This window comes from Spea bombifrons, chromosome 1, assembly GCF_027358695.1.
Source record: "Spea bombifrons isolate aSpeBom1 chromosome 1, aSpeBom1.2.pri, whole genome shotgun sequence".
NCBI lineage: Eukaryota > Metazoa > Chordata > Amphibia > Anura > Pelobatidae > Spea > Spea bombifrons.
The window spans coordinates 92915599-92933321 of record NC_071087.1 but is presented as its reverse complement, the minus strand read 5'-3'; positions in this window follow the sequence as shown (position 1 = coordinate 92933321).

Sequence of the window (17723 nt, the reverse complement as noted above, 5' to 3'; positions counted from 1 at the left end):
ATTGGTCGCTCGTACGGACATTTAACTAATTGAACAGGGAGGGAGACCAGTGGGATGAGCCTATTGGTCACCCTGCGGATTTCCACTTCCGGGAACTGCCGCGATGCCGCGAAGACAAGGTAAGTTAGAAGGGGGGGGGAATGGTAGACGAAGACGATCACGAAGATCTTCGTGGTGTGTGTCTTCGTCTTCGCACTCTTCGTGTTCGTTTTCATGTTCGCCTGAAGACGAATGCACAAGTCTAGTTAAAAGGCATATTATGGGGAAGAGTGGCATATAGGGAGGTTTAAGGCATTCAGGAGGCAGAGTGGCGTATAGAGGGTTAAAAAGGCATTTCTGGAGGCAAAGTGGCATTAAGGGGGTTAAAAGGCATTTCACAGAGCACTCTGCCTCCAGAAATGCCTTATGCCCCCCATTTAACACTCCCCCGCCCCCCCCCAACTTACCGGTGCTTCTGACTCCCCTGTCATGCAGCCGGGGCAACGTGTAGATGTACAACTTACGCTGCAGCCGGAAGGAGGTGTGGCTAGCAGCGGGGGTTGTCTGCGCCCATCGTGCAGACCTTCCCCGACTGTCAGAGAGAATTGTATGCGCGATGGACGCAGACAACCCCGGCTGCTAGCCACACCACCTCCTTCTGGCTGCAGCATAAGTTGTCTACACGAATCGTGTAGACATCTATACACTGCCCCGGCTGCAACACCGGTAAGTGGGGCTGGTGGGTATGAGACAGGAGGATCCAGGTCCCCTGCAGCTGCGGGGGATCTGGATCTTAGTCGTCTCATAGTCAGACCTATTTGAGGTCTGATTATAAGACCCCAATTATAAGCATTTGCTCTGAAAAAAACCTTGTCTTATAATCGAGCAAATACGGTAATTAATAAATGATAAAGGAGCATTAGTCCTAGCCACCGTTAAAGTAATTATTACCTTAGGTATTCAGGCGCACTGTGCTGGCCACCCCTGTGCCACCCTTTCCCCTGTTATCAGAGCCCCTTTCCCCCTCCTCCACTGTAAATATCTCACCCCTCTCTCCCCACCCCCCTTCTTCTTACCTCTCATTATCTTGCCTTTCTCTTAATCTATCTTCTTTCCCTATCTCTCCTCTTCTTTATCTATATCTCTCTTCTTCCTCTTAATCCCTCCCAATTTGTTGTCTCCGCTCAGGGCCGGCCTTTGGGGTGTGCGACCTGTGCGACCTCACAGGGCGCCACACTCCAGGGGGCGCCGCCGCGGGGTCCGCCGCCGCGGGGTCCGCTGCCGCCAGTAGCGTACCTAGTGGGGGGGGGGGGGGCGGTCCGCACTGGGTCCGCTCATCAGGGGGGCACCCGGCACCCCTCCAGAGACGGACAGTAATGTCCGCCGCTGGAGGAGCAGGCTCGCAAGGGACGGGTATCGGAGGTCTTTAACAGACCTCCGTCTCCCTTGAGTGATTTTAAGCCGGTTCAAGGATCTCCCTTGTGCGCCGGGGTTTGTTGTCAGATCCCAGCGCACAACACTGAAGCCGCGCCCACCGCTGTCCGTGCCCTCTGACCCGGAAGAAGATAGAAGAACTGAAGAAGAGGAGCGAAGAGAAGGAAAAGGAGCTGTAAGGAGAAAAGAGGAAAGGTAGGAAAGCATTCAGTGAGAGTGAGAGTGGATTGGTATATGTGTGGATTGGTATATATGTGTGGATTGGTATATATGTGTGGATTGGTATATATGTGTGGATTGGTATATGTGTGGATTAGTGTATGTGTGGATTAGTGTATGTGTGGATTGGTATATGTGTGGATTAGTGTATATGTGTGGATTGGTATATGTGTGGATTAGTGTGTGTGTGGATTGGTGTGTGTGTGGATTGGTATGTGTGTGGATTGGTATATGTGTGGATTGGTATATGTGTGGATTGGTATATGTGTGGATTAGTGTGTGTGTGGATTAGTGTGTGTGTGGATTGGTGTGTGTGTGGATTGGTGTGTGTGTGGATTGGTATGTGTGTGGATTGGTATCTGTGTGGATTGGTATGTGTGTGGATTGGTATATGTGTGGATTGGTATATGTGTGGATTGGTGTATGTGTGGATTGGTATGTGTGTGGATTGGTATATATGTGTGGATTAGTGGATTGGTGTATACGTGTGGATTGGTATACGTGTGGATTGGTATATGTGTGGATTGGTATACGTGTGGATTAGTATATGTGTGGATTGGTAAGTGTGTGAGAGTGATGGGTGTTATGCTGTACCATTCCCAATGTCTTTTTCATGATCTAATTATGCTCTAAAAGTACATCATAACTCCCATCACTCTATACTGTTCCATACAGTGGCAGAGCTGGGAGGCAGAGGCCTTGCACCCCCACCGCAGGACTCCTGAAAGGTAAGTGAACTTCAAAGAGGGAAAGGGTAGATAGTTAGGAGGGGGTAGATAGGGAGAAGGGAGTGAGACAGGGGAAAGGGGGTAGATAGGGAGAAGGGTGTGAGAAGGGGTAGATAGGGCAGAAGGGAGTGAGAACGGGTAGATAGGGCAATCATACTCCTATCATGCCAAGTCTGCGAGTACATCCTGGAATCTGGGTATGCCTGGGCATGATAGGAATGTGATTGCTGTTAATCATATATATATATATATATATATATATATAATGTTATTTAATTGTTTTGTCCTATTTTGGTGTGTTACTTACTTTAAATAAAAGTGTTAGATTTTTTTATGGTGTGGGGGGGTCATATTCGGTTTTGGCCAGGTAAATGCTGCGCTTGCGGTTTCAGTCCAGAATTCGTTTCGGTGCATCCCTACTACTAAGCCAGACAATGAAGTGGTAGGCCTACACCACATCAATGTTTGGCGTAGTATATAGTGATTGGGGTTTTGTTGCAAGTTTTTATTCCTTTCTTTTTTGGGGATGGGGGGGCGCCAGAGGAGTAGTCCGCACAGGGCGCCAGAACACCTAAGGCCGGCTCTGTCTCCGCTACTCTGCCTGCACTCTCCAGAGGCGTACTTGACTTCAAGGAGGAGCAGGGCTGGTTGGGGAGATCATGTATCAAGAGTGAATGTGCATGGGCAGGCATGTATGTGTGTGTGAATGTGTGTGTATGTGTATGGGCAGGCATTTATAAGGGCAGTGTATATGTGTGTGTGAGACAGTCTATCCATTACTATTTTGGGTCTAAGAGTAGAGATAAAGAAAAGTGGGGACAGATAAAGAGAAAGTAGAGAGATGGGAAGAAATTGGAGAGATAATGCAGAAGGGTGGAGATAAAGAGAAAGGGGGAAGATAATGAGAAAAGGGAGAGATAAAAACAAAGGGGAAATATAGGGAGGGATGGCAAAAGGAAGAGAGATGGGGAATGATAACGATAAATAAGAGGATGAGAGATAAAGAAGGAAAGGAGAAAGGGGAGAGACAACAGAAACGGGAAATAGAAAGGGGATATATAATGAGACATGAGAGAAAAGAAGAGACATTGGGAGAAAAGGGAGTGATAAAAAGAAAGGGGGAGACAATGAGAAAGGGGAGAAATAGGAAGCGATGGGAGAGACAATAAGAAGAAAGAGAAATTGGAAGAGATAAAGACAAAGAAGGGAGATGAAGAGGAGGAGAGTTAAGGAGAAAGAGGAAAGGTAAAGAGGAGGAGATATAGAGAAAGACCAGAGATCAAGAGAAAGGGGAGAAAAGAGGTACAAAGGGAAACTATAGAGAAAGGGAAGACATAATGAGAAAGAGGAAGTTGATTGATAAAAGAGAAATTGGACAAATAAAGAGATAAGGGAGGAAAGGAGGGATAAGAAAGAGAAAATATGAGATAGCACTGAAATTATAAGAAAGGGGAGTGATGGGGAGAAATCAGTGCATCTCCAGCAATCATACTTGGGGGGCACATGAGGACACAGGGACAAAGGGGGGGGACAATAATTCTGAAACATTATAAAATTATATATATATATATATATATATATATATATATATTACTACCGTTCACCAGTATGGGGTCACTCAGAAATGTTCTTGTTTTTGAAAGAAAAGCAAATTTTGTCCATTAAAATGACATCCAACGGATCAGAAATAGCGTGTGGTTAAGTTGTCCTTTATTACTCCCATCACGCCTGTGTTCCAATGGCACGTTGTGTTTGCTTTTGAACAGTAGTGTATGTTCCCAAGGATAGCAGTGTTTGGACACAGTCTAACAGTGGGAATGGTGGTGTATATACATGGCTGTGTTTTTGTGAATGGTACACATTTAAGGACTAAAATCACAGATTTGTTTTATCAATGCAAATTCTTGTTGAGGATTACGAGATAGTCAGGCAATTGGTGTGCACATTTAGTTACATTAACAGATAATGTTTATAACCAACCATGGCCACCAGAGGCTGCAATGTACAAACAACCTGGATGTGAATGCTCCTCTAGTAACACAACAGCCTATATTAGCCAGAAGAGGTTAACATGCTACCAAACGAACTAATTTAATATTTTTATATATTATAGTTTTATGTTTAACTTAAATGAGCCTGTTCTTTATTGATATGTGTTTATATTTTAAATAGAAATGTGTGTCAAATATGTGTACAATAGTATGTCTCACAACTTGCTGTGACCTGAGCGTGCAGTAGTCTACTAAGCACTTTCACCTTAAATCTCTAAACACCACTAACCACTTTTCCATCTTCTTACCATAGATATGTGTTTATGCAAAAGATGCATATTTAGGATTACTGCAAGTCAGGTGGAACAGGAACAGATTAGCTTCTAACAATTTACTTACTGCAGCTACCTTAGGCATTTAGAAAAATAAAATGCTTGAAGTACAGGGCTAGTACTAGAATTATCATGGACGGTACCAAGATAACCTTATTCATAATACATATACATCATAAAATGGTCAACTAGCAATCAGATTGTGGACAGGTAGCTATTATAACAAAGTATAATCACACATATCATCAGACATGTAAACTGAGTACAAAGAGTACAGTTGCCGGAAATGCAACTTTATTTGGCGTTTCTGGGTTTTAAAGATAAGTTTAGTCTGTGTGGATTGGTATATATGTGTGGATTGGTATATGTGTGGATTAGTGTATGTGTGGATTAGTGTATGTGTGGATTGGTATATGTGTGGATTAGTGTATATGTGTGGATTGGTATATGTGTGGATTAGTGTGTGTGTGGATTGGTGTGTGTGTGGATTGGTATGTGTGTGGATTGGTATATGTGTGGATTGGTATATGTGTGGATTAGTGTGTGTGTGGATTGGTGTGTGTGTGGATTGGTGTGTGTGTGGATTGGTATGTGTGTGGATTGGTATGTGTGTGGATTGGTATATGTGTGGATTGGTGTATGTGTGGATTGGTATGTGTGTGGATTGGTATATATGTGTGGATTAGTGGATTGGTGTATACGTGTGGATTGGTATACGTGTGGATTTGTATACGTGTGGATTGGTATATGTGTGGATTGGTATACGTGTGGATTAGTATATGTGTGGATTGGTAAGTGTGTGAGAGTGATGGGTGTTATGCTGTACCATTCCCAATGTCTTTTTCATGATCTAATTATGCTCTAAAAGTACATCATAACTCCCATCACTCTATACTGTTCCATACAGTGGCAGAGCTGGGAGGCAGAGGCCTTGCACCCCCACCGCAGGACTCCTGAAAGGTAAGTGAACTTCAAAGAGGGAAAGGGTAGATAGTTAGGAGGGGGTAGATAGGGAGAAGGGAGTGAGACAGGGGAAAGGGGGTAGATAGGGAGAAGGGTGTGAGAAGGGGTAGATAGGGCAATCATACTCCTATCATGCCAAGTCTGCGAGTACATCCTGGAATCTGGGTATGCCTGGGCATGATAGGAATGTGATTGCTGTTAATCATATATATATATATTGTGACAGAAAGGCCGGTACAGTAGTGGATGGGCGGTATATACGCCCTACTCTGGCTAACTTTGTGTGTCCTTATGTGTAAAATTGAAGTCCCAGGGAAAGATGTTGTTTGACTACAAACTGCATTACTGGCAGTTTGCAAAACATGGTAAGGGTCCCTGGGGCGGAGCATCTGGAAGAGCAGGGTGAGCCAGTGCTCCAACAGCACTAATTGCTGTATTCATCCAATCCAGAGTCTGCATTCTGGACAGGAGCTCCACAGGTGTGGACTAAGTAGCAGCTCACCTGTGGTTGATTAATTAGCAGGCAGAGGGTAAAAGGAACTGAGCCTGATTCAGGAAAAAAGGCCATTGTTATTCCAGCTGGGAGAGCTGAGGAACTGAGGAGTGTGGTTTCTCTCTGAAAAGCCATTTTGATGGAAACTTGTGACTTGTTGGAAGGTGAATGTTTGGAGCTCTTTTGTACTAAGTCAGTGCTCAAGCAAAGACTGTTATCCTGTGCTGCTTATAACTGCTGCTGTTTCTTCCTGTAAAATAAACATTGATACTGAGCTGGATGTATCCTGGGCTTCATTTACCCTAGAAGACTGTGGTAACAACCAAGATCCTTGACAAAAATCCCAAGGAAAAGGGAGGCCTGTCGCAATATATATATATAATATTGTTATTTAATTGTTTTGTCCTATTTTGGTGTGTTACTTACTTTAAATAAAAGTGTTAGATTTTTTTATGGTGTGGGGGGGTCATATTCGGTTTCGGCCAGGTAAATGCTGCGCTTGCGGTTTCAGTCCAGAATTCGTTTCGGTGCATCCCTACTACTAAGCCAGACAATGAAGTGGTAGGCCTACACCACATCAATGTTTGGCGTAGTATATAGTGATTGGGGTTTTGTTGCAAGTTTTTATTCCTTTCTTTTTTTGGGATGGGGGGGCGCCAGAGGAGTAGTCCGCACAGGGCGCCAGAACACCTAAGGCCGGCTCTGTCTCCGCTACTCTGTCTGCACTCTCCAGAGGCGTACTTGACTTCAAGGAGGAGCAGGGCTGGTTGGGGAGATCATGGATCAAGAGTGAATGTGCATGGGCAGGCATGTATGTGTGTGTGAATGTGTGTGTATGTGTATGGGCAGGCATTTATAAGGGCAGTGTATATGTGTGTGTGAGACAGTCTATCCATTACTATTTTGGGTCTAAGAGTAGAGATAAAGAAAAGTGGGGACAGATAAAGAGAAAGTAGAGAGATGGGAAGAAATTGGAGAGATAATGCAGAAGGGTGGAGATAAAGAGAAAGGGGGAAGATAATGAGAAAAGGGAGAGATAAAAACAAAGGGGAAATATAGGGAGGGATGGCAAAAGGAAGAGAGATGGGGAATGATAACGATAAATAAGAGGATGAGAGATAAAGAAGGAAAGGAGAAAGGGGAGAGACAATAGAAACGGGAAATAGAAAGGGGAGATATAATGAGACATGAGAGAAAAGAAGAGACATTGGGAGAAAAGGGAGTGATAAAAAGAAAGGGGGAGACAATGAGAAAGGGGAGAAATAGGAAGCGATGGGAGAGATAATAAGAAGAAAGAGAAATTGGAAGAGATAAAGATAAAGAGATAAAGATAAAGAGGAGGAGATATAGAGAAAGACCAGAGATCAAGAGAAAGGGGAGAAAAGAGGTACAAAGGGAAACTATAGAGAAAGGGAAGACATAATGAGAAAGAGGAAGTTGATTGATAAAAGAGAAATTGGACAAATAAAGAGATAAGGGAGGAAAGGAGGGATAAGAAAGAGAAAATATGAGATAGCACTGAAATTATAAGAAAGGGGAGTGATGGGGAGAAATCAGTGCATCTCCAGCAATCATACTTGGGGGGCACATGAGGACACAGGGACAAAGGGGGGGACAATAATTCTGAAACATTATAAAATTATATATATATATATATATATATATATATATATATATATATTACTACCGTTCACCAGTTTGGGGTCACTCAGAAATGTTCTTGTTTTTGAAAGAAAAGCAAATTTTGTCCATTAAAATGACATCCAACGGATCAGAAATAGCGTGTGGTTAAGTTGTTAATATTGTAAGTGACTATTGTAGCTGGAAACGGTTGATTTTTAATGGAATATCTTCATAGGCGTCCTTTATTACTCCCATCACGCCTGTGTTCCAATGGCACGTTGTGTTTGCTTTTGAACAGTAGTGTATGTTCCCAAGGATAGCAGTGTTTGGACACAGTCTAACAGTGGGAATGGTGGTGTATATACATGGCTGTGTTTTTGTGAATGGTACACATTTAAGGACTAAAATCACAGATTTGTTTTATGAATGCAAATTCTTGTTGAGGATTACGAGATAGTCAGGCAATAGGTGTGCACATTTAGTTACATTAACAGATAATGTTTATAACCAACCATGGCCACCAGAGGCTGCAATGTCCAAACAACCTGGATGTGAATGCTCCTCTATTAACACAACAGCCTATATTAGCCAGAAGAGGTTAACATGCTACCAAACGAACTAATTTAATATTTTTATATATTATAGTTTTATTTTTAACTTAAATGAGCCTGTTCTTTATTGATATGTGTTTATATTTTAAATAGAAATGTGTGTCAAATATGTGTACAATAGTATGTCTCACAACTTGCTGTGACCTGAGCGTGCAGTAGTCCACTAAGCACTTTCACCTTAAATCTCTAAACACCACTAACCACTTTTCCATCTTCTTACCATAGATATGTGTTTATGCAAAAGATGCATATTTAGGATTACTGCAAGTCACGTGGAACAGGAACAGATTAGCTTCTAACAATTTACTTACTGCAGCTACCTTAGGCATTTAGAAAAATAAAATGCTTGAAGTACAGGGCTAGTACTAGAATTATCATGGACGGTACCAAGATAACCTTATTCATAATACATATACATCATGAAATGGTCAACTAGCAATCAGATTGTGGACAGGTAGCCATTATAACAAAGTATAATCACACATATCATCAGACATGTAAACTGAGTACAAAGAGTACAGTTGCCAGAAATGCAACTTTTTTTGGCGTTTCTGGGTTTTAAAGATAAGTTTTGTCAATTTCGCAAACCTGCACTTGAAGTGTAAAAGTCTGCAGTGATGTGTGTGTGCAGTGTTCTTCAATCCTAGAGCTTTTAAAGGGACACTTCAAATATCATTGATTTCAATAGGAGCACTTTCCTGTCACTGATTGGCTGCTTAAACCAGCCAATTAGTGGCTAGATTTGTCTGCAGGTCTGAGAGATGTAGGTCTGGAGCTTTAGCTTCTACCAAAGGTATATTAAAGTACTCACAAAGAAAGTACTTACACTAGTATGTACTCTTTACAATATGTATTCTTTAAAAAATATATATAAAAAACACTTTCCTTTGATAGCAGCTGAAGCTCCAGACTTGCAGCTCTCAGCTTCCTTGCGGTCTGAGAATTCTGAATAATTCAAGCTTGAAGTGCAGCAGGTAGAGTGATTGATCCCCTGGTCAATCCAACAAGTAACAAGACTATGAAAGAATATACAATGCACATTCTCATCAAAATAAAGACAAATTAATCATTAAGCCAATTTTGGCCGTAAGTGGCCTTCATCAGGGCTAACAGTTAAAATAGATCCCTTGCTGGCCATGCTTAGATTCATTGAAGGAAGAGTGTACTATTTTTTGGTTACAATCCACTAGAGGGCGTGCCTAATGGTCCAAGATTCACCTGTTGAGTAAGATTGATTTAATGGAATGCTGTATGGCATTCTATCAGTGGTGAGTATAAGTTGTGCAGAGGGGGATAGTCTTCCAAGTCAACAACTCAAGGCCTGTTCTATGATTGCTCCTGTAGTGTCTTTCTCCATAAAAGCAAGTGCCCGTGGCAGCATACCATTCCACATATGGCCGTGGACATCTTGAATAAGACACATACAGGTAAAGATCACTAGGTTTCTGCTGGATCACTTCTATAAACAAAACTTCTGTTTTAAATAGAACTGGCTTAATATGTAAGCAAGCACTACATTTTCCAGTGTTTCAATGAAAATTATTTCTTCATACTCCAATTAGGCAAAGTGCTATGACAAGCTGTTTTACAGTTGCCTATGAAGACCCACCTACATCAAAAATGAATCAGTTACAACATTTTGGTACATTGTCAGCCCCAAGGATCACTGTAAGAGAACAGTCAATGGCTAAAAAATTTAAGGCTTGCTTTACTATGGTTTTATAGTGGGAAATGTACATTGATCTCAAATCAGTGCCAAATGCCCTGTCTAAGTGAAAAGATCCATGTCCTTCAGCGCCTTGTGGTGAGCATAATTATATGTAAAGGGCCTACTGCTAAATTTCTGATCTTTCCATGTACTGAACAAGCTTGTCAGATTTAAAATTGTCGCTGGAATGAATCTGCACTTGCTCTTGTATTGGTTACACTTTTGTCTTTGAGATGACTTCTTCTGGCTCCTTGTTTGAAATGGGAGATGGATTTTCCAGGAGTTACTTGACCAGGAGAGAGCTAGCAAATATAAATCTGGTGGGACAAACCCAGTAAAACAGTGGCCCAAACATTTTGTGTGTTTGGCCATTTACCACAGGATAGAGAGGTAAAGCAATCCAAGTACTTTCATCTCATGTAAATTGTTTACCAATTGTGTCCTTTGTTGATTTTCGAGTGCCAAAATAACAGCTAAATCTCATTTCTTGGCACTGCTCCTTTACTTGTTCTACACAGGGATCAATTTGTTGTCTGGAGATTTTCTTCACCCAAGACCCAAGCTTTTCTATTGTTTACAGCAACAGTTGAATCGCTTTTCTCAGCAGAGCAAAAGGGTCAGTAATATCTCAGTATACATGGATTTTATTTTACACACTGAAAGAACTTAAAGCATTTATACAAAAGTAACCAACCTCAGGGCCATTATTAAGATATGGACTAAAGCAGCAGATTCCTCAACTCTTCATGCCAAGGCTTATGAAAACTGTAAATAAAAACCAAAAAACCCAAGACCCATAAAATTTACATACATTTTAACATGTAAGATTGAATGTCTCGAAACATGAACTTTTACATCAGCTGAACTGAATTAAGATGCATTGAAAGAGATATAAACAAACATTAAATAATAAATTGTAGTATCAATATTAATCTAAAAAATCTAAAAGATTTTGTAACAATTTAATCTTTATGATTAAACAACACGATAGCTTTAAATATCATATTCTGATGGTTATGTCTCTTTGTTCGCCATGTAGCATTTATGAGTAGGTTGAAACCAAGTAACCTAGACCTAGAAATTTTCATTAGTGTTGAAAGGCCTGTCATTACACAATGAGCTTGTTGCAACTTTGGACCTAGATCATTTTTTATGAAAGCAGTTAGCAATTTGATATGACCTTTGCCTCCATAAATCTAATATTGTGTAGTCATGTTGTTTTAATTACCCATACTATTCCATTAGATTGTAAGCAAATGAGCGAGGCCCTCAAAAGCCCACCATTCCTGCCAGAACGTTGTAAAAGTACCATAAGGCTAGATGGCAGCTCACAGGCAGCATTCTCATCTCCTGATGTGTCTGTATGTATTAATGTACCGTATATTTTTTATGTATGTGTTAACATATTGTACAGTGCTGCGTAATGTATTGTCGCTTAATAAAAAAAAGATAATAATACTGAGTCTTCTGTTACTGTACCATAAAGTGTATCTGCAGGTAAGATGGTGCTGCTCATGATGTGGCCTAATTAATAAACTCTTTTTTTATATGAAGATTTTCTTTTGTAAAAGTCTCAATCTCTCTCATTGTGGCTAACACTCTATAAGAATGTAGATCAACAGCTTGTGCATTCTGGCTTATCGGAGGGGCCAGAAGATGTGAGAAGCTAAAGTAGTTCATCTGCTTTGTGTACAGGGTCCTTCTATGCATCTGAAAGTGTCATGACCTGTATTTTCTGAGGTGGGCAGATTGATCCTATGACAGTACAGGGTCTGGTTTGTCACTGTCGACAACAGAGAAAGTAAAATATGCTGCTTATGTCTGTTTGTCAGCCGCACACCAGCGAGGCCCACTGCTTCAGCAATCATGGGGACCACTGAGCGGGCTTCCCATGATCATTTCAAGTCTCTCAACTTACCTGTCATTCTGGTGGGCATTGCAGGGACCTCTAATGCTTCCTTGGAGGGCCACGGTGCAGACAACAGCAGACCCCAGTAAAACTCCTCCGGTCGCTTCAATGCCCCCAAATGAAATGAGCAGCTTCAGCAAAAAACATGAGGATACCACTAATTTGTCAAGTTGCTTCAGCCAGCCTCCTGGAGGTGTGGAAAGGCTTGAACCGTTTTTTTAACCCTCATTTTAGACTATAGCCTTTCAACATCGTTTATTTACTTTTACCTGTTTGATTATCCAGTTCTGACTCTGCTTGTTCCTGACCTTGATTTTTGAACGTCTTGTTGTTTATAGTGGATCTAATTGGGTATTTGACCTCAGCTTGCCTGACTATTCTGTTTGCCTCCTGCTCCTCCTGGTTCCTGGTTCCTGCTTTCATACCCTGGTTTAGTCCTTCCACCTTCAATATTATTGAGAGACGTTGGTGCAACCAAGTGCTCAGTGGGTGGTGCCTGCTGCTTAACCAAGGGTGCCCTCCCATTAGGGTGAAATCCTAATCTCAAGGTACCAAGTGGTGACTAGCATTGCAGGTTCATTTACCATATCGGTAGCTAACAATTCTTTAATACTACAGACATTTACAGCATAGAAGGAAACACTGCATACCGACAGAATGTAGGTGAAGGTTCACACCAATGATTACACTGCAGTTAATCAGAGTTCAATGCCGAAGGAAAAAATAAACTACCATTAGTTTATGGAGACATGGCTATGTACTGACTATGTACTGGCTATAACAATGTATATGTACTGAAGGGGAGTTGCACAAAAAGTGGTTGCATATGCGTCAGCTTTACTCAACAGAGAACAGACCACCCAATTAAGGTAGGACAGATATGGAAAATGTAAACAATGGGTATGGTTAAGTTACCTGTCAAGCCCACTGGTGTGGATGAGTATGAGTGAATGAATGAATATCATTGAATGAGTGAATGAATGTGTGAATGGGTATGTGCAAAGATGACACAGACATGTTGTTTGGGGAAAAAGAAGGCAAGTCCTACACCAATCTGGGTACTGAGTAGGTCCTGTGAATGCAATCTGTGTGCTGAACCAAGTTCTATGAGTGTGATCTGGGTGTCCATTGGGGTGTGCGACCTGTGATCTATGGCTGCAATTTAGCGTTTCCATGCATTCTTTATTTGAGCTATACATTCAGTGTTGAGTTTACGTGTAATTTCCGTTGCTCTACACTGCAATGCTATATTTCCATGTGTTATTTATGTACTCTGTACCTGCAAATACAGGGTATCAATCAGTTGATCTGTACCCTCAATGCTGTGTTTCCATGGGTTGTTTATTTGAGTTGTGGTACAGTGAAGGAGGGGACAAAGTGACTCTGGAGGTGATAATGGGAGGAGGCACCACGGGGTGGCCCGAACAGGCGCCTGTACAGTTAAGGCTGGCCCTGATCACGACTCAAATGTCCATTATGGGTCACTTGCTGGACCCACACCAATTCACTTGCTGTGCGATCGGCATAGTATTGTGCTCCTCCCTTGCCCTGTGAATGTGTCATGAGGACGTCTAACACTGGGTCACACTAGGGTTAGAAGGAGAGAAGACAGAACTGGCTGTGACAGTCTCCTTGTAATCTGCAGAGTCAATGCAGTAAGCACGTTTTTGGGGGGTTTTTTGGTGTTGGAGTGGAGGGTGTGAATCCATGCTAGGGAGTACTTTAATAATGAATATTAAAGACAACATTAAATATGACATTTCTGTGTCTTTCCATTTCTGAAAAAAATCTGTGTAACTAACTTTGTTCTGCTGTTCAGTGAACTGTATTGCAGATGCTGTTCTATGGAAGGTTACAGCAGGGAGAGGCACAGTGCGCATACACTATACGTGAATAGAAAGTGGGTGAAAGTTCACAATGAACAGCAGATCCTTCAAAGAGGAAGCACTGTATGAACCACAATTATATTTCTTAGTCACAGTCAGTTCTGCTATTACGCATCGTTGGTATATGCCACATGTGTCTTACAACGTCGTGACTACCACAGCAAACCTAAAAGGCGACATTTAAATATTCAAGTAGAAGTCCCACTGTGTGTATTAAAAAGAAACCATTCAGTGATTAATATCTGTGTTTGTGATGGGCTATGGCTAGTGTTTCATCCAGGACCCAGAAAGAAACAGAAGTGTGCCGATTGCTAACTGACATAATAGGAGTTTAATGTCCACGATATCCTAGGAGCAACCTATTGGATACTCAAGATTTAGAACCAAGAAAACTGCAATTTACGCAGCACTTAATACAATACATATATTCAAGGGGTATGACAAGACTAGAACTGACAGACTATGACAAACCGACACATTAGGTGGAGTGGGCCCTGCTCACAAGCGTACCCATTTTTTTACGCCAAACCCCTTTGCGTTACTTTAAACATGATGCCTGCTTTACTTGTAATGATGCGGTTAGCTGTGTGCCATTATAATAATACTCAAGTTTCAGGCAAGAGTATCAGACCTTGGAGCCAAACATCTTAATATGAAATTAATTTAAAATAAATTTCATACATTTAAAAAAAATACTGAAAACAAAGTTATTTAAAATAGAGAAAATACTTTTAAAGTAGGTAATAAACATTGCAAATAAATGTGTAGCTCCCCTAAAAGGATTTATAGCTAAAAATGTAAGAGGGTGGCTTAGGGAGGGGGACGTGTGTGAGCCACATGGATTATCAGAGAGAGTGGCTGTGTGTATATTTAAGTGTATGGTGTTAGATTGTGTGCATGAATGTATGTTTATATATGTAAGTGCATGGTGTTAGAGTGGCTATGTGTATGTACATATAAGTATATGGTGTTTGAGGGGCTGCATGTGGATGTATGCATAAGTGTTTTATGTTATGAGTGGTGTGTGTATGTAATTGTATGTGTATGTTGTAAGAGTGTGTGTATGCATGTATGTGTAGGGTGTTAGTGGGCATGTGTATATGTATGTATGTTTATGGTGTTAGAGTGGCTGTATGTATGTAGAGCTGCCCATGACTATCATCATACCACCAATATCATATCCTCCTTCATATTCATACAATATTCAACAATAATTTTCATTCATACAATTTAAGGACATAACTAGAAACTGCAGGGTCCCGGTGTGCAGCGTGTCTGTGCCATCTTTACCCCAAACAGCTTGCCTCTCTTTCTTTGCCTCCAAACAGCCAGCCAGTGCAATATTTGCAGCCAAACAACCTGCCTGTGCCATCATAGCACCCAAACATATCTGTGCCATCTTTGCCTCAAGCAGTTTGTCAGTGATCCCAAACAGCTTGCATGTGCCATATTTGCCCCAAACAGCATGTCAGTGGCCCCAAGCAGCTTGTCTGTGCCATCTTTGTCCTCAAATAACTTGTCAGTGCCCCCAAACTGTATTTGTCATCTTTGCCACCAAACATCTTATCAGTGCCCACAAACAGCCTACCTGTTCCATCTTTGCTAAAGAGCTTATCAGTCCCACCAAAGAGCCTGCTTTTTCCATTATTCGCCCCCAAACAACCTGCCTGTGCCATATTAGCCCCCCAAACAATTACAAAACCATGCTCACACAAAGGCATACACAACTACATACATATTTATGCTCACATACACTTACACATTCATGGTAAGACACATTTATACTTATATTTTCATTATAACATACATTTATACACACTCTCTTATCCTCCTTATTCACTCACAAGTTCACTCCCTCTTGCACCCACTTGCCTCATCTGCAGCTTTCTGGGGGTCACATCAGCCAGTAAGCACCTGGCAGAGGTGACCCAACCGTAAAAGCGAGAGTGCTTGCTTTTATACATGTGCTTGTGACCATGCTCATCAATGTAGCTGCAGGGACAAAATCTATTTTGCTCCTGCAGCTTCATTTGTGGCTGGTGTGGACACACTTATAATTAAATGGCCGGCCTAAGGACCAGTCCAAGGAGAGGCAGCTAACTGGGAAATCTTCCGGTATGCCAGTAGGCCAGTCTGGCTCTGACTCAGCCAAGAAACAACGATGAAAGGACCCAACAGCAGCAGTGAAAAGTTCCTCTACTCAGTTGTGATGTAGACTGGATGCACAGTCCCAGGATACAGAGGTATCCTTGACTTATCTATTTATGTCCCAGGAAATGACTGGTGGTCATGTGCATCCACGATCTGCAAACACTGGACAAGTGAAAGTGGCTAGTAGGGCCTTATAATGTGTATGTGGAAGGAATGGGAATGTTCGCAGTGTCCTAGGGAGAGAGTTGATGCTCTCTGCATATTTCCATAAAGAAACAGTCGGATGTTGGCAGGCAGCGGTGTCACAGAAAACAAAAAGGGTCCAGAAAATCACAAGGACCCACAACAAGTGCAATGAGAATGACTGTATTTATTGCATGAAGCCACAACAACACGGGGGTGACAGCAGAGTCAGAGAACCAGTAATACCCGCCTGTTGGGGCTAGGACAGGAGTAAGCCAACTCAGTTATAGTATTTATCAGTGTATTAAGTGGATATTAGGGGCACAGAAGTGGTTATATTTGTTCTTGATGTCAAATTGATGCCCTCTGCATGCCTGTGCATAAACAGTAGGTTGAGCTATATTATAAAAGTGTGCTGGAGATATGTAGACTGGGGATAACCCAGGGTCACCTCAGTGCAAAACATTGGAGCTCCAAAACTGAGAGGAGGTGTAGCTTTTTTTTAAGATGTAGTAGGTATATTCTTTAATTTTCTGGCACAGCTGCCAAGGGGGTCTAAATGTCATTGCTTTCCATTTTTGTTTGTCTTTCATATTGCTGTTATTTAGTCTCATTTTATCTCCGCTTCCCTCTTTCTTTTTCCGTTCACTCTCATCTCCCTTAATTCTCCTCCTCCTTATCTCATTTCTTCCATCTCCCTCTGCTTTTCACTCCTCTCTTCTCTATCCTTTCTCTCTTTTCCTTCCACAAGACCACTCCACTGAAAACGCCCCAGCTACACTCGCAGACACAACCTCTCAAAGAAGGTCCAGGGAACAGCTCAGCAAAGGGTGGTATTTGTTCTCCCAGACATAGAGCAAAGGGCCTCTTATAAACAGTAGATTTACAGTCACTGGTAGACTGCTTTCCATTGGCTGGGTCAGCCAGATGTTACATTATGTTAGTACTTGTTTTTCTTGGTTTTATATTTGGATGACTTACTTTTGACCCAGACATGTCACAAAACAAGAGGTAACTAGAGGCAAATGTGCTATGTTTAAAACAAACTGTACTTTGCTCCTTAACAAATGCAAGTCTCATTTAGACTAGGGAGGACCATCCATAGTATGTACAAAGGTCAATGTCTCGGCGTAAACTGGAAATTGGAGTGTCTGAAATGGTATGTTGTAAGAATGAAGTAATAAAAAAAATGAGATGACTCATCAAAGAAGTCTATTTGATTCACTTCCACAAATGTATTTCTGTAAAATAATTGTTGCTTAAATTTTTGACACCGCTTATTGTACAAAGAAAACCATATCAGTAGGGCACAGGGACATAAAATAGTCTTTTAAAGCTGATACTACTGCTTAAAATTAATTTTGTAAGTATTCTTTAGTAGGTAAGTACAAGGTGTTATATTTATCCAAAATTGGCAATGATTATTTGTTCCGCATAATTGCACATACTGTAGATAATAATGTGTACAGTAATAAGTACATACATAAGGGGTGTCACCAGTTAGTAATGCATG